At 37.2% G+C, this 21,981-nt stretch overlaps 1 long non-coding RNA gene across 5 annotated transcripts in view; it reads right to left on the bottom strand.

The window, feature by feature from the left end:
- The window catches only part of LOC104143411 (uncharacterized), a 436,433-nt gene that overhangs the window by 406,025 nt on the left and 8,427 nt on the right, over positions 1-21,981 (bottom strand). The window lies entirely within an intron of this gene.

Raw genomic sequence — 21,981 nt, 5'->3', positions numbered from 1 at the left:
AAGGGTCACTGCAAATCTTTTGAAGTAAATCTAGCATTTAGAATTCTAGCTAAAGCTAGAATTTTGTTTGACATTTCTTAGTCATTTCCATCCAAGTTTTGATCACTAGACTATTGCGGGATTCAGACTATTGAGGGATAACTGATCAGATAACAGCCTCCAGAACTGGAAGTAGAAGTCCAGAAAAATAAGGTCTGCAAAAGATGGGTAATTCATTTAACTCCTCCTGTTCCTGCACTCTAATCCCCAGCTGATCTCACACCCTCTGGAATCTGATACTTAAGACCCTTCACCTGAGTCTTGGCTTCTTTAAGTAAAGCAGTTACAATGCAGTAGATAAAAGATTAAAAAAAAAGGGGGGAGGCAATGAGGTAAGGCTGCCACTGATTTTCCACTGTATTCTTCTTCTTTATGAGTCTAACTCATGAAAAGGAAGAGTGTCACACCTTGACAATTTGAAATTAATTTGAATGTTAAAAAATAAAAAACCTAGTAACAGCACTGAAGTAAAATGTATATGTACTTTCAAGAAAACATGAATTAAGCTCTTTTTTTTTTTAAATGATCTGTTTTCTCTTTAAACTAGAACTCCAGAAAAGACTTTGTGAAAGGAAAAGAATGAAGGAAATATGGAAACAATGAAGAAAGTATTTCTTTTAAAATCTTTCTTATAAGTAAAAAGGAAAGTGATTTCACTGGAAGAAGAATTAGGCCAAGTTTCAGGGAAGAACTGTTTAACTAAATCAGTTTGTTTTACAAGATTAACTCTCTCTAAAAGAGGTCCAAGACTGATTCTGACATGTTACAAACAAAAGCTAAAGTCAGTGTAAGAATCTAGCCACTCAGAGGAAGAGCCGACCCAAAATCTTCCAAACCTTGCATGAATCAGATTGTTCCACTGAGACTGTTCCACGCTAAATAACTAGATCTCCAGACTGCGCACGTACTAGTGTTTCAGCATGGTTTTGATCTTACCCCTAGATAATAGTATATTATTTCTTCTTCTGCTTAGCTTATTAAGCTGTGCTTTGGAGTGCTTCAGTGCCATTTTTCTTGCTCTTTGTCCAACTTTGATTTCCGCACTGGGTTCATGGACATCTAAGTTTGATTCTCCCCTTTTTTTAGTGAAGTTTCCAAATTCAATACATTCGAATTTCAGAATTCCATGACTCAATAACCGATTTCCTTATTGCTTCTTTGTGCAAGTTTCTGCCTTGGTCTTTATAACAGGATTGAACCATTTCTTACAAATCTTAGTATCATTTTTAGAAACAAATTTCACATTTTAAAGAAAAACTGAGGCCTGTTATTTCTCAGAATGATAGTTCTATTTTGATGTAAGCAAAAGTCATTTCAAAATTAAACTACTTACTTCCTTGGGAAGGACTGCTTTCTGGACTTAAACTAGTTCAAAACACTAAGCAACTACTTCACTATTTCTGTGTTCAAGCAAGCACTATATGTCACTTCACATTAGATTTTACACTGATTTTTGAAAAGTATGTTGCTCACTTCAGACGGCTTATTTCTTTACTACAAGAGATATACTCATTCCCTGATCTTTAAAAAGAGAGATTAAGCCTTGAGATGCTCATTTGCCATATCTTGATATTGACCTTTCATTTTCATCTCAAGGCTTCGGAAGAAATGGCGTTTCGTGAATGCGTTGCTGGAGCTACGTTCTTTCAAAGTACAAGCCAGCGTCTCAGAACCTGTTCTACTATGGTCAGGTTCTGGTAATCAAAAATACTGTTCTTTCAGTTATGCAGAAGGGGGAATTGCATCTGGCAATAGTATACTAAGTAGTTATTGTCCAGTGGTGATAACCAGGAAAAAACGTATAATTTTCTTTCAGGAATCTAAGCCAAATATTATGCACACCACCATGACAATCATTCCAAAATAGTCTTCAAGGTCTTCATTTTTTATACAGGTATACTATAAAATACATCATATTCAAATCACTCAATTGATAGTACTCAATTCATTCATCTACCAAATATTTGGCCCTAAATAATCAAATGAGGTTCCATTCCCTTTACACAACTAGCTGGCTAAAAAGGCACCAAAATCCTCCATGCAGAACTTGTACTCGTCCAAGTGAGATCAGTAAAGCTCCTATGACTTTGGCTAGGCCAGCGTCAAATTTTTTTGAAAATCTCAGGCAAGATATCTACTGTACAATGAGTAAAACTTTAGGTTCTCTGTGTTCCCAATCATCAAGAATTGGTTTTTCCACCAAGTTTACTTCCTTTTTCCATCCCACTTTACACTAGTGTCATCCCCTCAGTTTATATGGAGCACATTTATACTAACGAGCAATTAGTATATTTGCATTTTATCTTTTAGAATAACTTCCACAATATTGTGATGTTATTTCTCATTCAAATAAATAATATGGGACAATTTTTAAAAATGGAGTAAGGGTCTTCAGTGTCACACTCATTCCTTTTCTCCCATTAGGATTATCTAAGAGATTGCATTAAAAATAATTAAAGCTGAAAATCTATAATATAGATAGCACGTAGTATGCATTGAAAAACATTATTTCTCTGCTATTATGATTATTTGCAAGACAGTTAAGCTCAAATTTTTTTCTTAAAAAAGAAGTAAATTAAGCCAAAATAAAGACAAGCTTGCATATTAATAATTCAAATGCAACATGAATAGAGCTCCATTTCCTCCTGTTGCTTTGGCACTAGGCTGTTTTCTGGCTGGGGAAAGATTGAAAAATTTTTTTTTCTTAAATACTAATAACAAATTGGAAACACTACACAATGAAATTTAAAATGTAAATTTTGCAAAGTAGTCATCTTCTCCCTATATTTGGGCCTGATGACTTAACTCCCATTAAAATCCTAAAATGGTGTTCCAGGTGTAAACTGTTTGAAAAATACTATGTACTGACAGCCAAGTCCTTGGCAGCAAAAGTCCTGCAACAGCATCACTACAACAGAACAGGATAAGTCATCGACTTTCAAGGTGCTGCTTAGAATTACATATCCCTGAATCATTAACTCTGTCTCTGTCCAGTTCTTAAAGCTGAGGTCAGTTGATCTGCTCTCACCAACAGCCCTAAATGCACACGGTTTGTTGCCCAGTGGCAAGGTTTGCTCTCACAAATTCCCCACCCACAACAGTCTGGCAGAGTCCAAGTTTACAAGCCTTCAGGGCATGCTGGAAGGCTTATCTATTTATTCAGGCTTTCGCCTGAGGGGTTGGCTGCAGAAGCAAAGAGCAAGTTGGCAAGTTCTCTTTATTTGACAACTAGGTCAATTTTGTGTGTTAATTTATATACGTGTGCCTAGAAAGTGATAGGCACATTTCTTACAAATAATTTCTATAGTCATGTCCTAATTGGACCAAACAGACTTCAAAATCCAAGGTCTCTACTACGGATAAATTCCTGTAAAAACTAAGCACTGTGTTTTGTGGCACCAAACGCAGGTGCTACAAAATACAGAGTAGCTGGTCAGATACAAAAGGAATTGGAAAAGAATATGTGGCTTTTTACAGATTGAGATATTCATGTAAAAATCTAAAGCCAATTTGTAAGTTTTATTTTGATAGTACCAAATAGAGGATTATGTACTTATCATACTCTTTGTTTCAAAGGGGATTGAATTATTACAGAAGAACAAAGGGGATTTTTTTGCCCTCTTGGAATAACTCTGGGCATAGTTTTCCAGGAGTGTTCAAAAGGGTTAGATATGCTATAGCTCAGAAAGCTTGGCAGGAAATAAAAAGGAACTTTTTCTGCTTTCTAAGAAAAGAGTACCCTGAAAAGGAACACAAAAATAGGATAATCATGAAGTCATCCTGAAATAATACAATCAATACAAGAAATCAACTGGAAAGTGAAGTCAGTTGCTGAATACTTTGACAAATCTAAAGAGATTGTCCTGCAAGTGTTAGTTTGACCTGTACACTGAGGAAACACAAGGAGCATATTAAATTGCCAAGTCTAGGGCACAGCCTAGAGAACATTGTTTCAGGGAAGAAAGTGGGTTTAAGGTGACACATGCCACTTCTACAAACACATGTGAAAGAAATGCAGCAAGTCACATGGCACCCATCTTCTCTCTCTTCCATGACTTAGACTCTAACTTGTATGTTACTCAGTAATGCCACATATCACAGTAAGAAGGTGTCACTTCTGTGACAAAGTCTCCCTAATCTGGGTCTGCTCACATCCCAGGTTACTGTAACTACAGCAGAATAACAGTACTCAGCAGAGCCCATAAAAGGCTCTAAGCTTTCAGAGCAACTAAGAGAAGCTTCACCCTACAATCTCTACTCCACCTTTGCAGTTTGCCAAAAGGGCTAAAATGAGTCACTCGCGCACTGAGGGAGCTGCAGAGCAATAGGAATGCAGCTGAGGATCATACCAAAAGCTATAGAAGTGACCAAACACTAAAGGCCTATAGAAGCAAAGAAAATCTGGAGTTACAGTGAGGGATCGTACTGTGTTTAGAGCCATGTCCAAACCAACAGGATCTCTTTTGTACCACTGACTTCATTTCCAAAGGGAATGCATGGCATGGTTACACCTATCTTAAAGAGGTGAAAAATCAGTTAGACTTTTGCAAGTACTCCAAGTATGAAATCATACAAATGCCTCAGTGATGAGCATTTTCCAAACACCTTTGAAAGATGGACACAGTATGACAGATATTAACGTATCCTGAGAATACTACAAATAGACTAGGCCTTGGTATCTTAATTCATTCCATAAGGAGGGAAATAAATGCTCTTCGGTTACAGAGGTGAATGTAAAAATGAAGGTGGGTCACATTTGAAAGCTTTCTTTCAGTACCTAAGTTACATTAGCATTCTTAAGTATGACCTATTCTTTGCACAGAGGGCATTGCAAATATCAAGATAAGATCCTTAAATAAGGAAAGTTTTTAGGGTTTAATCCATGGCTGGCAAATTTACATTTCATTCAATACAAGATCAAATTATGTGTTTTATATAATACAGAACCCATTTAGTTATTTCCTCCAATTCCAGGTATTCTTCTATACATTAAATGCATTTCAAAATAGGCAGTGTTATTAGAACTGGGAGTTTGAAGACTTGGAAGAAAAACCTGTGGGCCTTTTCCCATTTATCCTCCTTGGGTTCTGGCAGTGAATTATGGAGAACGGCATGTTTCTGTGCGTTATAAAGTTCCTCCTTGAGAGGAGGAAGGAACTCAGGATGAAGAATACAAAGATAACTTTAAATATCAAACCTGTCTCCTAGTTCTGTGCTAAGATAAAGCAGCCCATAGCTTGGCTGTGTAATCTGCTGTATGCTTGCTTCCCAGTGTAAGAAAAGGGGACAGTTGGGCTCATGCTTTATTGCCATTTCAGCTACATATTGCATAGAAATGCTACCTAAGTTTTCCTGATTGTAGATGATCATCCCTCAGGTTTATGGTCAGCTGCCCTGTGTGATAGTAATGACTGCAAGGTGAGGTTTAAGGATGTAAACTCAGCTTTCTGCATTCAAAACTGACTCAAGAGTCAGTTACAGCTATTTCAAAATACTTTTGCATAAATATTTTACTGTGGTCTTACCACTTGATATAGTTTTAATAACATTCATTTACATTGGTGGTCTAGAGCCTTATTTAACTATAAAGACTGACTGGAGTATAGGAAATCCCCTGGAGTATCATTTGCATCAGTTACAGTATTTTTCTGCTGATATACATTAAAAAGTTTATCTACTTTCATGTATAATGGAATGAGTTTCTAAAAAAATCTGAAAGAAGTCGATTGAAGAGTCATTCACTATGAAAAGCTTAGCACATCACTTCAAGCTCTGTTCACAAGTAAAGTTTAGCATATTCACTTTACCTTTCAAAGTCCCTAAAACATCCTAAGAGTTCAGCTATGAGCATCTAATCTGAACCGGACTTTTTTCTATCATTGTCTCTTTTATTTGCTCGAAAAGAACTTCTGACCAAATTGTCATGAATACTGAAATCCTTGAAGTAATTATGGTTGGATTGAAAGCATCGTTGGAATGAAAAGAAAGGAAAGATGTTTTTTCCAAGGTTTAGGAACATAAAGTCCTTAATCTGCCTACTTATTTATCATGATACCACACATAACAGATGGTCCACCAAAAACCTATCACGTCTGCTTCAATTATTTGTAAAAGAGAGGGTAGAAAACTATGATCACACAACAAAACCTGAACAGAACACAAAGCCAGGCACTAAACCTTAGCAAGACTGATACGCTCACTAAAACAGGTATTCATGTACAAGTTATCCTGCAACTGCTCCAGAATGTTCCACTTCAACAGAAGCGATAAGAGAAAGTTTAGATCCAGATCAGTGTGACACCAAAGCCATATAGATCATTGTTCACTTTGCCTACTTTGCAATACCTTTTAACTCTCCAAAGGCACATAAGCCTGACTTTGCATAAGTTGTCCATACAATTACTAATACAGTACTTTAAGATCATATGCAAAAGACGAGACACCAAGTACAGTAATTGATTCCCAATTCAAAAAGAGCTAAAGGCTGAAGTAAATATAACACGAAAGGAAACAAAACCAGTTATAGGGCAAAGCCCACCACAGTCAGAGGTGGGCTTTCCTTCGCCTTTACTTATGGCTGTGCCAAATGTTCAAGGCACTCCCATGCAAGAGTCTCCATACCATATGAGTACACCATATGTAGACATACCAAATCCTTCCTCCCCATGTCTTAAGAACTTGCCACCTTTAGTATACCAAAATATATATGCCAGTCTAGTGCTATTTTAAACACTAATATTAATGAAACAGGAAACAAGATAGAAAATTTAGCAGAGATTTAAAGATAAAATGTGTAGGCATTATTTATTTTACTTGAACTAAAACTGTTTGACCTTGGTTTTACAAAAACTCAGGGCATTTGAGGATAGATAATTTACGTAATCCGAGCTCCTGCAAACCACTGTACTCTTGCCTGCCTCCCTTTCCCTTACTGATTCCAGTAAACTACATTTGGCAAAATTATCTTCCCCAATGTGCCAAGCTTTCCTATGAAGGCACCAAAACCAGAAAAAACAATGAATTACTTCAACAATGTGTTCCAAACAAATTTTTTCTTGTTCTTTTTCCAGACACTGGCCGTTGAGAAATGCTTCTCTTAAAGATCTTTAAGACTCAAAGTTTGCCTTCTAAGACTATATTGCCATTGAAATCACTCATTTGGTTTAATGTATATTAGTAATATATACAAATATACCAGACAGACATGTAACAGCTTGACTCTTCACAGGACTATTTTCTCTATCCAGAACTTCAGAAAGGTGGAGAATGTAACTTCCTTCTCAAAGTCTACCATTCATTTGGAAGTGTGGACACCAGAACTCATTTCTCTTTACCAGTTTCAGTGCCACAAAAATAATTTCCTATATTTGATTGTACATCCAAGGATCAAAGGAAACTGGGTAGTATTGTATTCCACGTTCAAATCAAGAGGATTGTTAGATACTAAAGCCCAGAGTCTTCTCCAGTTCATAAAATGACTTTGTTCCTCATTATCTGGTTCTATATCCATAACTGCACACTAGCAATTACGAACATGAATTGTATGAATGGGCCCATTTTGTCAGATCTTGTCAGAGTTATTTTCAGATCATTGCTGAATGTACTGAATGACACTGGACATATTAGTGGGGAATTTTAAGAACTGATACTTTTTCCTCCCCCAAATAAAACTTCTTTCAAAAAAGTAGGGAGGAGAGGGGCTGAGCCTTATCAGTTAATCACCTCTCAGGTGTACTTAACAGATAGTACATCACAGTAATGTTTCTTCTCCCCAATCAGAATACTACGCAGCATGAGATGAAAGTTCACCACAACTTCACAATTACAAATATTATCCACATTTAAGTTATCATAAAATGAAATCAGCTTATCTGACAAGGCATTTGCCATAAATTGATAGATAACATTAAAACATACTGTCTTTTCTATTATTTCACTTTGTCCTAATACCAGCCAGGTAGATTATAGCTACCTTGAGCACCCTGCTTGTTCATTTTAAACATCAGAATGATAGTAGTGGTTCAAACCTTTTGGATTCCTACACTAAATCAGATCAGAAAAGAAGTATTCTGGTCACAACAGGACATTGCTCATCCCAACTGGAGTTCAAGAAAAAATAAGTTTCCAAACACTTTCTTGCATACACAGCTCAGAATCAGCACACTCTTCAGAATGGTATTCACAGAATGAAGTGCAAAATATTTCATAAATGATACTACAAAAACTATACAAACAATTCTGAAAAAATTTATATTTAAATAATGTCATTACACATTAAGTCAACACTGTTGCCCTAGAGTTATGGTTTTATAAGAATCAAAAAGCAGCTAAATCCTTTTCATTATATTTTAGTACTTCTTGAGGCACTTAACCATTTCAATTTCCAAAATTTACTACCATAGGCAAAAGATATGCAAGTGTTTTCTCTGCTTCTCTCTCTCCTTACATTGCATTCTTCCTTTCATTTATAACAAAAATTTTAAGTTATATGACCAAAAAAAGAATGACTAGAAACAGTACCTTTCAGTATCAGTGCTGGCAAAAGCTGAAGTTTCAAGATAACTAAACTACGTTCTTAGAGCTTTTTAAGATTTATTTCATACGGATTTGACTACTGCCCAAAAGAACTCAGAGTTCTGACTGAAGTCTTTACCCTCTGTTTACATATAATTAGATTTTGCATTTTGGGTTGAAAACTGCCTGAAATCTGAAGCTGTTTTGTCCTCATCTCGTCCTCAAAGCTACATAGAATGACTTATCTCAACAGTTACTGTGACGCAGCGCATTCTGACACCGTATTGCATGGCTCACACAAGCAGAGCATCTCTACTAGTGTGAAAGCTTCTTAAAAAATTGCACTGTGAATCCTCCCATCCAGGCACTGATCTATACATTCAGAACATCTGCATCTGAAATCAGGGATGGCTTTCAGGTTCTGAAACCAAGTATACTTCACAAAACAAGTTGCTTAAGCTTTTGAGTGACCTTCCTTCTTCACTACACATACCGCTTATTTTGCTCTTTGATATCTAACACTCATTAATGAAACACTGTTCATTTCAGAGCAAATACCCATAGTGAAAGGTAAAAGAGTGCTTCAAGAGGCATACCAATTGTAACCTTAAGACACATCAAAAAAGTAACAATCTACTCAGCATCCACTCACGCTGCTACTACCCCTTCGGATCAGAATTTCCCCCAGAAGACACTTCTCTTAAGGTAATTTGAATCTCACTGGTATTGTCTTGTTAAGAATAGCGACATTAACAGAAGGTCACGCATGTAGTTGTGATGCTGGAAAGTACCAGTACAAGGCATTGTGGTCATGGGATCACAGATCGTGATGAAAATGGTTTAAACCACCATGTGATGCACAAATAACCCAAATTCCTTTCTTCTAGTGTTGAAGTGATATGGTGATAACTTAGGCTTTTACTAATGTGCATTGTGAGTATGAAATCAGATCTTGGAGTGGAATGTTACTTCTTGCCCATTTTTCTGGCAGTGAAGTCAGTCCTTCACCATTAACAATTGCTTTGAGCACACCATGGACAGTTCAGCTGAACAATTTAATTTCTTAATAAAAAGAAAACAAGTCTACATTACCTGTGAAATGCTCTTAGGACGGAGATAATGTCTCTGCAATTACCAATTGTCACATATTACTCTTCTAAATTCAATCAGTCTTTTCAAGCTCCTGTTCAAAATAAATGTGTTTCATCACATGTGTCATTGGAAATGCTAATTAAATTCAATCCTATTTTTAAAGTCTTCATTGTAGGTGGAAAATAAAATAGCATCTGCATTTAGTTATTTTTTGCTTGAATATGTGAACTAACTGCAGAGAGTGTTAACAATCAAGTATATAAGTCATGTCCACGTGTAACGCTCTACAGAGATAGAGTATTCAGCATTTTCCACTCCATTTCAGAGTGTATAGAAAACAAAAGTAAATGAGAGCTATGCAACGTTGGTATCCTCTATAGCTGCCGTATTTCAGTTGTAGATGTGCACTTTTCTTGTCTGTCTAGCCTTATGGAAGCTGTACCTACTTTAAAAAGCATGAAATTCAATAATTCCAAAGTAAATTTAAGGATAACAGCAAGCCATTATGTTATACCAATCCATCATTTTTATAGAAAAAAAGCATTTTCTTCATCAAGGGCAATTTATAGATTCAGAGAGTACATCTGGGATTTGTGTTTGGTGTCTATTATTTCACAAAACTAGTTCTAGTAAGAGTAAGGCTAGATAAATATTGGGAGAGATTGATACTTTGTATAGATTATTTCTAAGATCTGAAAGTAATTTGGCAAGCATTGCACTAAACACTGAATAAAAAGTCTGCAGCTGGGAAGTTGCTGCACTTTTGAAATATACAGGTGTTATTTGCACCATTTGCTTAAAAGCAGCTTTGACAGCACAATCTCTTTTAAATAGGTGAGACAGTTCCTCAGTGATTAGCATTCTTCTGTCTGGAAGCAGATAGACAAAGCTTGTGGCACAAAATTTAAGCAACAGTCAACACTAAGGACATACAGGGATATCTACCATTTTGCCTGTGACTTTAGAGAATAACTGATCCTTCTCCCCCTCAGCTTCCCCAATATACCCACTGCTGGCAACCCTTGGGAATCCTACATAACACAAGCATGAAAGCAAGGGAACGGGGAATCACTTAAGCTCCTATGAATGCCAGTAAGTTATGTTCTAAAGATATCACACCCCTTCCTGGAGAAGATCATTAGTCCATGAAAGTTACCTAAATTTGCTATAAAGTAATAGAGGCAATCTCCACACTACAAACAGCTTTTGGATAACCCAGATTACAAGATTGCCCTGTCAAAGATCAATCAATTGTTGTGCTCCCTAAGCAATTTCTCCTCCCACCTCCTTAAAGCAACAGCAACCTTCACAGGTAGGCCATGCATTCATAGCAGCCATGCAGGGTAGTGCCTTAATACCATATATATTCACTCTACACTTAAGTCAGGCAGTGATATTCTTGATTCTTCTAGAAAGTGAGAGTTGAGAAAAAAAATACTGAGAGTATCCTTTCCCCACTCCTTGAAAATGGTGTGTAATAGTATCAAGCTGTTTAGAAACCAACCAGGTCAGTACTTCAGTGCTATATCCGGGGGCAGGGGGGGGGGGGGGGGGGGGGGGGGCAACTCCTTCAGGGCAGTTCTTTGAATACAAGGCAGCTTCTCCCAGGCTGAAAGCCAGATCGTATTTCGGGGGAGAAATTAACATGTGAGAAGATATCTAAGCAAATATAATTATTTGGAGGAAATAACAGATAAAATGTTGGCTTCAGAACCTCACAATCTTTTAAAAAAGTTTTAGCATTTTAATCTCTTCGAACAAGCATATAAAGCCTGGAGCCAAAGCGTCCAAAAGGTGTTCTTTGACTTTAGCCAATCCTTTAGCATTTTAGGAAGTTAATTTCACATAAACAATGTCGACAATAAACAAGTATACAATACTAAAAGGCAAATACAATCTAGACAAATAAGCAAGACATTCTCTCCCCAACAGAGGGGCTCAAAATAAGTGAGTCAATTAGAGTAATGTCTTCAAAACATCTGCCTATAACTAATTTCCTCCTTCTATACCAAAAAAAAAAAAAACCTTCCTATATATTCTCGAAAATCTAGGCATCAAGTAATCTAAAATTCACATATCAGCAAGGGGTATTTTCAATTATTTTACTTCTACCCTGTATAGGAGCGCTGCCTATGGACCAAAACTTATCATCATAGGAAAAAGACAGAAAACCAACACAGCTATACCTTTTGATTTGAACAAAGAAATTTAGAATTGTTAAAATTCTTCCTTTTTCACTTTTTCTACGGCTTCTTGCTTCCATACAGATCAAGAGATGAAAAGTTAATCTATTAGAAAACATGTCTCAAAATGAAGATGAGTAAGAGTGATTATTGTGCAAGAAGCTGTTTTTGGAAGGGTTCTCTGTTGCTGTGGTTTAAGAGAAGCTCTGATAGCTTTTCTGAAAAAAGAACCGACTTTTCCAGTTAAAAAGTCCTCACTTTTGAAATTTCAATAGTTCTGTTAATGCAAATATGTTCAAAAGAATTGAATGAATAATGGAGTTGCCACCACTGCGTCAATTTTGTGAAATAATAACAGTGCCTGATTTGTAGTGTCTCCAGCAGAACAGCATATGCAGAGAACAGGTACATTGAAATACACACAAAAAAGGATTCTTATGCACACAGAAACCTCCAAGTTGTGAATTTAATCAAGAAGCATCCTAAACAAACAGGAGAAGGATCTCCAAAGCAGTAATGGCATTCCTAAAAACTGACATTTCCCTATTCCAAATATCCTGCTAGTGAGACTAACCACCACTCACGTGGTATATTACATGTAATTACGTGCAATAAGTGCTCCCTACTGTCTTAACTGCTGCCTACAGAATTTTATTTAAAAAAAAGGTTATTTCACCCTACCACTAATGAACTAATATTCAAGCAACTTGAAGCATCACGTAGAAACAAAAAAGTACAAATAAAGAAAACTGTTCTTGACTATGAGACAGAAGTGAACTCTGACAAAAGAGCAAGAGGCTCATGTTGAAATATGCTATGGAACTTTTCGTTACAAAAATGTTTGAAAAATATGCCTTTGAATCACTTCCAAAAGGATTAAGCCACAGCAGATCCACCAATGACTCATGGTTATTAAAGATGCTGTAGCACATTTATATGAAGAGAAATGTTAAATCTTCACTTTCCAGTTAAGTTCCAACTTGGGTAAATAGCACTTTCCTGATGTGCTTAAATTTCCCACATATTTGCCATTAGATAAACCATTCTTTCCTTCTCTCTAGATATACTTCATGCAGTGTCATAGTGGCAGAGATGACTGCATAGTAGCTATATAATGTTAGATGTGCAGTACTATTTGTTTTGTTCCAACTCAGAACCCACTAACAGGCCAGAAACCTATTACACAAATAACATGTCAAAGAGTTAACAACTGGAGGGAACGGAGTAAGCTTTATTTATAGCATAAAAAGATATAGTGGAAGATTAAGATTTTATACACAGGCACTTTTGTTTTTATCATCACCATCTTCACGATCCATAGTACAGAAATATATCGTGAGTCATTACTGAACAACATCAGATACATGAAGTAGATTAAATTAGAGGCCATGTCTTCAACGAGAAAACCAAAACAGCTTCCAAAGCTTCATATCAAATACGCTCAGTAACACATGAAGTGCTATTAAACTCTCCTCCTTCAGTTTAGAGTCATGTAACATGCTGACTTTGGCTTCAGTCTGGAAATTGGTTTAAGGAGGGAGGCAACTTGAATCCTGTAGATAGCACACTGATCAAGACTACCTGGGTACATAGACACAGATCCACAAAAGGTATACAGCATCTTAATTCTCATCTCTTCTCTATACCACTCAGCCATGAATGTGTACATAGCTGAACAAGTAACTTTGTCCACTTAAAAATTAAGTTCCTAGACCCAGTAGCTGTATCATTTTATCTTCCAGGCACAGTAAAACATTTGCTGGCCACAGCAGCTGGACATTTTTCTCATTTGTTACATTTTCCCTCAGTTTCTTCTATTGCTCTCTCACCACATGGTCTTCCACTATATGTGTAAAACCATCTGGCTGCAGCCTATAGACAGCACAGCTTCCAGGTCTCTCAGTACCATGAATAAAAGGAAATGGGGGTGCAGAAGCTGAATATAGTTTACAAGTTGGTTTTTTTTTTTTTTTAAACTTCCTTAATAAGTTGTTGATAACCAGAGAAGGAGGAGGATTTTATTGAAATTCAGTGTTTTCACCCTGTTATAAAACATCATGAAAGTTTCACACCTAACAAATGCTTGAACAAGTAATACATATTTACACAAATAAAATACTCAGGGCAAGTTCCACTTCTGTTTCACTGCTATTGGACTGCTGCAACATGCTCCAAAGCACTACAGCAATCAGCAGGAACCTGATTTCATGGTAAGAACTTTGAATCATTTAGTGATTTTGACCTCCACGCATAGTACAAACGCCAGGGATTCCACAGAGTACAGCAGAAATCCTGGAGGAACTAGGGGAGAAGAGAGGACGGTTTGTGAACAACACGAGAGACTAAGGCAACTATTAATCCTTGACTACAAAGGTTGATGTTTTAAATAATTGATCTCCCGAAGTTTGTTAATAAGACAGCTATGCTCATAAGCCTTGTATTTTATTTAGGAATGTAGCATAAGATTCTTATTGTTAAGAACAATTTTATTTTACTAAAGTTTGTTTGGATCACTACACTCACTTTTAACTATGGATTGTGAATAACTGGTAGCTGAGCCTTGGACTAGCTGAGGCACAATGCTAGAAATAAAACTTCTGTATTACTTAGTCCAGAATAACTGAACTACCCAATTCCTAGACGGATGGTGATAGGAAGTTGGTGAACGAGCGTGAATTTCTAGAACTCCAGTATCAGTAACTGAAATGGATGCACACTGTATCCACCCAAGCTTAGGAGGCCTTTCCTAAGCTCAGCCCATCATACAAACCAGAGCATACGGGCTAAAAATAACACAAATCGTGGCTCACTGACATTCTACAAGTATTGGAGTAAACTGAATGACTGTCAAGGTTTCTCTTCTTCGTTTCAGGCATACGCAGCTGGCACTGATGTGCTGTTCTCATGCACTGAAGGCAGCAGATGGAATGAATTACATATTTCAACAGTCCTTGACATCACATCAAACACCTTGGCTTTTAGTTTGAGAAGAGCAACGCTTGGGACTCTTTTTTCAGCTTTCCCCATCCAAATAAAAGTCATACACAGTTATTTCCTTCTTTATAGGACAATATAGCCATGCCATATGTTACAGATTTGCAAGTCTTGCATAGTAAAACAGTGATACAGCAGCAAAAGAAAGTGTTCTGGTTGATGCTTTCTAGCAAAGACACTAATTATTGAGCAATGTATTATATGTAGTCTCTGAAACAAAGGGCTATACAATGCACATATAGAAAAGTTAAGGTGTTGAAGCTTTTTTCCCTAGGGTGTAAGGAAATTTCTGATTTCTCTGCTGTTCAAAACATGTATAAGTAGATCAGCTGTAGTTAAAAGACTTATCCATTGATTTTAGTTTATTCCTTGAATTTCAAAAATATAATACCTTGGACAAATCCATCTTCAGAGAAAAGAGCAGATGGGGGCACTTTCCCTGAATGAAAGGGATCAACGTAATAGGCTGGGGCCTCTGTCTGGCACGGGGGAACTTGTCCCACAGCACATGACCCTCATCCAGGAAATGGAAAAGCTCTTTAGGCACTAAATTGAGCTGAACATCTGCTCCTGAATCAGACTAGGAACTGTATGTGCTTACGTCTGCAACAGTAACACTGAGCACAGGCTAGATAACCGCAGATACCACCTTGCATAGCTGCTCCAGCATCTGAGTTCCATCAGTGTTTCTCTCCCAAAGCGTTTACCAGACATAGGTAGTCACTGTTATTATCCACTCTAAATATTCGATCCATCTCGCCCTGCTCCCTTCCCCTCCTCCAAAGAGTTCCAACAAATACATGCTTCTGCAAGACTTGGAGACCTTAATACTGTCCCAGTTGGAGACTAGGCTTGAACAGAAAACCAGTTTGGAAACTTCAGCACAAAACAGATGATCTAAGTAAGCATCCTGAGGATGGGAAGCAGAGAAATACCACATTTGCTCAGTGCCAGAAAAGTATCTAACCTAATATTCCTCTGAAAATTTCAGAGTGATTAAGGTAATTAAAGTTTTCCTGTCCTTCGAAGCTTGCAGGCCTTCTGCTTTGCCGGAAGAAGTTAAAGAGACTCTTTGCTTTTATGTTACCAGCCATTTCTTTGGGTCTCAGATTTTCAGCAGATCAAGAGGACATACCTTGTTATGACCTTGATCCTCTCCACTTTTGCTGGAGTGTGATCAATGCTAGCTATTCTGCTGTTTTCATGTAATGAAAAACTTCTGAAACTTTGACTATATCAGACTAATATCCTCCTATAGCTTTTTAGCTGGAGTTTCTGGACATACAAGTGACTGATCCTGGGTAGCTCAATACTTCTTTGAAATACATCATCGAGCAGATACTGTCACTGATGTCAATCTCTTGATCATACTTGGTATTCTCTCTCCTCCTTTCAAAGGAAAATTGCATCATTCCCTCCCCCCCCCCCAGGCAATTTACTTGTATTAACTACTTATTTTTAATAACTCCAAAGTTGAGCTCAAGTCTTTCTTAATGCAACTTAGCAAAAATAAACTGTTATGCTACAATACAGGTTCTCTCCTCTCTGACCTTTTCTCCAAAAAAATTCTCCATATTTTTCTTGGAATGGGATATCACACCCTCATCTCTTTCCTCCTCAACTGAAGGAAGTCTAAATATCTATTCTGTAGAAAATGTGTTCCTAAGAATTTCCTCTTATTTCAAGATCCGCTGTCCATGTTAATGGATTCAGAGTGAATTGAGAATCTTCTACAGATTCATATGGAATATTAAAGGCTTTAATGCACCTTTCTCAGTCCAAGGGGTACCCATTTTTCCCATCTATGTTAGAGCTACTTTCTCACTTTGATTCATTCCAGTTATTCTACACACCTCAAATTTAGCTTTCTAGCCATTTTCTCCTCTTTTCTTTGCAAGAGGGACAGTTGTGAAAGATAGGATTTTTCTGACAGAGATGAACTACTTCAATTCCTCTCAGTTGTCCACTATCCTAATCTCTCAATTTCCTTAAGTCAGCCGCTGAAAGTGAATAGACTAAAATAGCTTCCAGGAAAATAATACCCTCCCCCTCCCCACACACACACAGCGCCCAGTCCAGATATCTAATAAAGGTGGAAAGAAAACAGATTACTAAAAGCTAAGTAAAACATCAGGTCAGTCTCCAAACCCAGGCAGAACCTACCAAGATGTAGGCAAAAATACATTAGAACTAAAACAAGATGAGTTCTCAGTCTGTATTTCCAAAATGACTTTACTCAAGTGTTTCAAGCAAGAATACTTATTTGAAATCATCACTGCTTCAAAATAAAGTGATGTTAACCTTCGTGTTCAGTGCCACACTACTCACTAGTCTCTGGAGTTCATAAAACATGATGCAGTTTAAGATGTAATTGAAATAGAAAGTTAACTGTCACAAATAGTTTTTAATTTAAATGGTGAATGTGAGAGTGTATCCTGTTCCTTTTATACAAATCAAGTACAGATGTACATTTTTTCTTTGCCATTGATCAACTAAATCACCAGCTGTTTATGCAGAACTGCTGGCAACCTTGGTACTGTAATTTGTCTTTAAGCTCCACAAACTTGATTCACCTGTTTAAGAGCACAATGAACTAACAACGTACAAGTTCATTACTCGTACATAAAAAAGCTCAAATACCAGTCCCTAGTGATACAAAACTTTCACTGGAGAAAATTATACCTGCTGAAGAACTACTGCATGAAACCCTAGAAGCTGAGTGGAGCTTAAATCTACCTTAAATGAAAGTCTAATTGCTAGAGCAATCCAAATCTTTCAGCTCACTAACTAGCTCAGTTATAAGCAAATCCTGAAGTTGTAGGCACATTTGTGCAGATTTGATACAAGCAGTAAAACTCTAGTTCCCCCCCACCCCACCCCTGCTCAAATAAAGCCTTTTGGTACCCTTTCAAAGAAGGTCACTTTGGATGCTTGAGAGCCAGGACAACCATTTTAATTTTAATGCTACTTCTCATGATGCTGAGCTATATGCATGCTATTGTCATACATAAGTCAAATTCATAGGTGGAAAAATCACCACTAACCCCAGTCTCCAAATGGGAATGCTGACAGGACAGGGACAAGTCCTGTATGCTGATCAGACATCAATCCATGCAGCCTAACATACTCCTGTACAACCTGTATATTCTACTTTTAAATGGCTAATGCATGCTTGTCATAAACATCAAGTAGTGCTTTATCCTACTATTTTCATAGCTTCAACCTGTGATCCTGAAGGCATAGTCCATACGTATTCAACCATTTCCTCTCTCTTCCTAACCTTGCGTTACAAAAGGGAGAATTTTTAAGAAGGTCTTTCAGAATTTTAGTGAAGAGTTAGTTGCTTTTTCCATTTCTGAACACCAAGATCTGCACTATAAACACACAAAGGTTAAGATGTTGAAAAGTTGTTACAGCATACAATCATGGTCTAGCACAGCCAAGCACACTTACTGACATTGCCACATACCATATGCACTCTGATATGCAACAGCCAAATACACTTGCATCAAATCCAGCACGTCTCCACAATAATATTTTGATTTTTGAAATGTATGTCAACTTAGTTTTTTTTTAAATCACCTGAAAAATATTGTCCACTGCCTCCCACTAACTTTTGGTTACACTCCATTCTCAAGTTGCTCGCCTTGAAACATTTTAACTCAACTCCTGTATCGGCCATACAGGATTTGCTATTTACTGTCAGATCCTATCCAGAAGTCAGTTTTGCTGTGTCTGAAAAAAAATATACTTAGCTTGATTTCTCACAGTCCCAAACAAAAGCCTAACAATTGCACATGTAAAACCAAACCATATCTGATAACCTGGCTAGATTTAGTTGAACAAGTGTGATCTGCACACTTTCAGGTCACAAACCTCACGTTTTATAGACATACTACAGACATCTGACTGTAATAGATCTCTAGTGAGATATTTTGTAATAGATTGGATCACAATAGGACATAGCATGGATGCAGGAGAGAATACATGCACACAGAGAGAAGCGTTAGGCACATGGTACCTGTCTTTTTCAAAGCTGATTATTCCGATACAGTTTGACAGAAGCTACCTTTAAGCTTTACCTTTCTCAAAGGCCCTCTTACCACATGAAGGTCAACAGATCTGACAATGAAATAGCATCTGAAAAGACAGAAAAACTAGGCACAGACCAACAACCATTCATTTCTATTTTTCCTCTCTGACATACAAACACACAGTAGCCACTGAGTGAAGCATCTTACAAGCCCAGTTCTCTGGAGGAGGCATGGGAGCCAGCAGGGAAAACAAAGGGAGGGAGTAACAGGAATATATCATTCTGTCTATAAAATAAAATAGGAAGGAAGTATATGCCAGAGACAGCAGCCTTATGAGCTAGGTGATGGAAAATAGACAGTAGGAAAGGGAGACATTTCTAAGACACTTTCAAAGATAATTTACAGTTAGAATAGTGATCCACAGCACTGAGAAATTATACCTGTCAAATGACTAATTGATGATGAACACTACAGGATGGAATGAAGCTGTTTGTCAATAACTGCCAGCACGATCCTAACAACAAAATACCAACTACATCCACAACAGTCCCACCCAGCATATTAATAAAGGAACAAGGAGAACACTTCAAAATATTCTCTGAATTGAGACCAAGGCCCCTGAGGTCAGAAGTGATTTCACTTGAGCAGGTTAAAACTTTTGGAATAATTTATTAGCTAATACCTTCTTGTTGCAGCAATCACAGGTATAAAACAAACCAGTTTCTTGCAAACAAAAATGCAATCTCTTCTAACCACACTACAACACTTGAGTCAGAACCTTGGCAGCTGCTCTCTCCTCCACAGACCATAAAGGAAATAAATTTTCACCCAGACTAAGGGAAACCTGAAAAGGACAAGACCAAAAGAAGCCTAACTGTTATGATTTTAATCAAATTCATTCACTGCCAAATACTGCACCATGAACCCAATCATTTGCTCGGCAACTTCAGTGCCCAGAGACACTACAGAAGCTTCAACAGCTGTTAGAGAAAATGCTGCAGCTTCTGACTTTAATAAAGTTGCTGCAGCCAAGGTTTACTGTAACTTGATGATTCAGCTGGATTAGATGTTAATATGCAGCTTGATATATTATTCATGAGAATGAGTCACAAACCTAATTAGAAACATGACATGAAAAGCTTTTGAGTCTACAATCTGGATTCTCCCTGACATGAGAGATTTGACATGTGAATAAATTTTCACTTACTGAGAGAAAAGAGATAAATGACCTTTTACATCTAAATGTAAAATGTCATGTTAGAGATATATCACTTGCCTTTTTGAGAGTTTGGAAAAAACAGTAGAGGTATCCAATTTGATATGATAGAAGCCCTTCAGAAATGTATTAACCCCTCCATCCCTATTTGCTGCTCCATATTCTTGTCTACTCAAACATTAAGTAAGGTTTGTAATTCTGTGCCAGATGAACATTTCTGGAGTTTCAGTAGAAAGGCCTAGGAATGGTGTATAGCCTCATTCATATAACCAAAGCAAAGCCACAAGGTAGCTAAACAGCCCTAAGTATATATACATTCACTAGTTGGTATGATGTCTCAGTTTTCCAGGCTTAACTAACAATTAAACTAATCTTAGAGTTAGTTTATAGTTTTGACCAGAAGTACCACACTGGCTAAATTAATAATAATAGATTCAGACAACAGCAGAAGGGACCCTTCATTCAATTAGTGATAAGCAGTGGTCAATACATACACCTGCAAAAGCATCAGTAGCACTTCACATTACGAGACTATTTGGTGCAATAGCTTAATGTACTAAGCATTTATTTCTTGGGGCATAGGAAAAGAAAAACCACACAGTTTGTCATGGATACCAAGTGAAGACACTATGGTAGCATAAACTTAAAGTATTCACCCTCCCAAAGGCTTTAGGCTTTGTTGTTTACTCAGGATGGATTTTAAGAGTCTAGTTTCCTACACTTGACTGTTTCCTAGCATGTTTAACTCTCCACCAAGACATTTAGGCCTGCCAAATAACAGCAACAGTATTTCCCAAAATGGTAAGAATTGACCACAGCAGGTTTCTGCAAGTTTGGCTTAATTACTCCTTATCTCAGTACATATAAATTGGATGATTTAATTTCTGCTACACTTATTTAAATCCTGTAGTCATATGCTAGGCATTGTCTTATCCAAAAAGGACACCAAGTCTCAGACGTAGACTAAATGAAGGTATCACTAGATACATTTGAAGATAAAATAAACATGGTCTGCCAGGCAGAGAAAGAAGATGAGAAATATTGTCTTCGGTTTACAAAAAAAACTATCATGATATACTAATTACCTGTCAAGATGGAAGAAAGCATTCTAAAGAGCAATTTAAAATTAGACAGGAATTAGTGTCTGAACAGTACACATCTCAGAGTGAAGAAATCACTACACCCAGCCAGCACTGGTCTGATCCTGGCAAAAACTAAAGGGTAACCCAACAGGGGCAAGGGTTCTGAGCCTAGGAAAACAATCTAAATTGCCTTATGAGCAACTGAAAGCTTTTTCCAGGCTTAATATTGTTGAGAGAAAGAACAGCATGGAGCAAGAAGAGTCATCACCAATAAGCACTAACACTCAACATATTGCAGTCAGATGTCTTTGTATTAGGGCAATAGTGAAAGAGCTAGGAAAGAAGAGGTCAGGATGTACCAGTTTCCAAAACTAATTCATTAAATCTTTCACTTGAGAGCTATTATGAAAAATTCTACAGGGGAGCAGACTAATTCCTCCGCATCAGTAATCTCACTGTCTTCATTTGTGCAGGATCAGCTCCTGAGCTATATTTAAGATACAGTCAGTCAAACTCATTTCACTTAGCTCAAGTTGTTTTGGTCCCTGAAAGCTGGAAAACCACTAGCTCTCTGACCATGATAACAGTCTATTTTGTTCAAGGTATTTTTAAATGGCATTATGTTACAGTGTTGCTGACAAATAACATCTATCGGTGATGTCATTCATCCCACTCTCTGAATGTGCCAAGGAGCAAACAAATGCTAACTAGGTCATAGCAGCTACTAGCAAGTAAGCACAGCCCCAGAAACTGCCACTATATTTCCTGGCCTTGCAATATTTATTTTGAATTGTTCAAAATAAAATATTGATTATGGACTTTTTAAT

Source organism: Struthio camelus, chromosome 6 (assembly GCF_040807025.1).
Source record: "Struthio camelus isolate bStrCam1 chromosome 6, bStrCam1.hap1, whole genome shotgun sequence".
NCBI classification, from domain to species: Eukaryota; Metazoa; Chordata; class Aves; order Struthioniformes; family Struthionidae; genus Struthio; species Struthio camelus.
The sequence above is the reverse complement of the archived record's forward strand: the minus strand, read 5'-3'. Positions and strand labels throughout refer to the sequence as shown.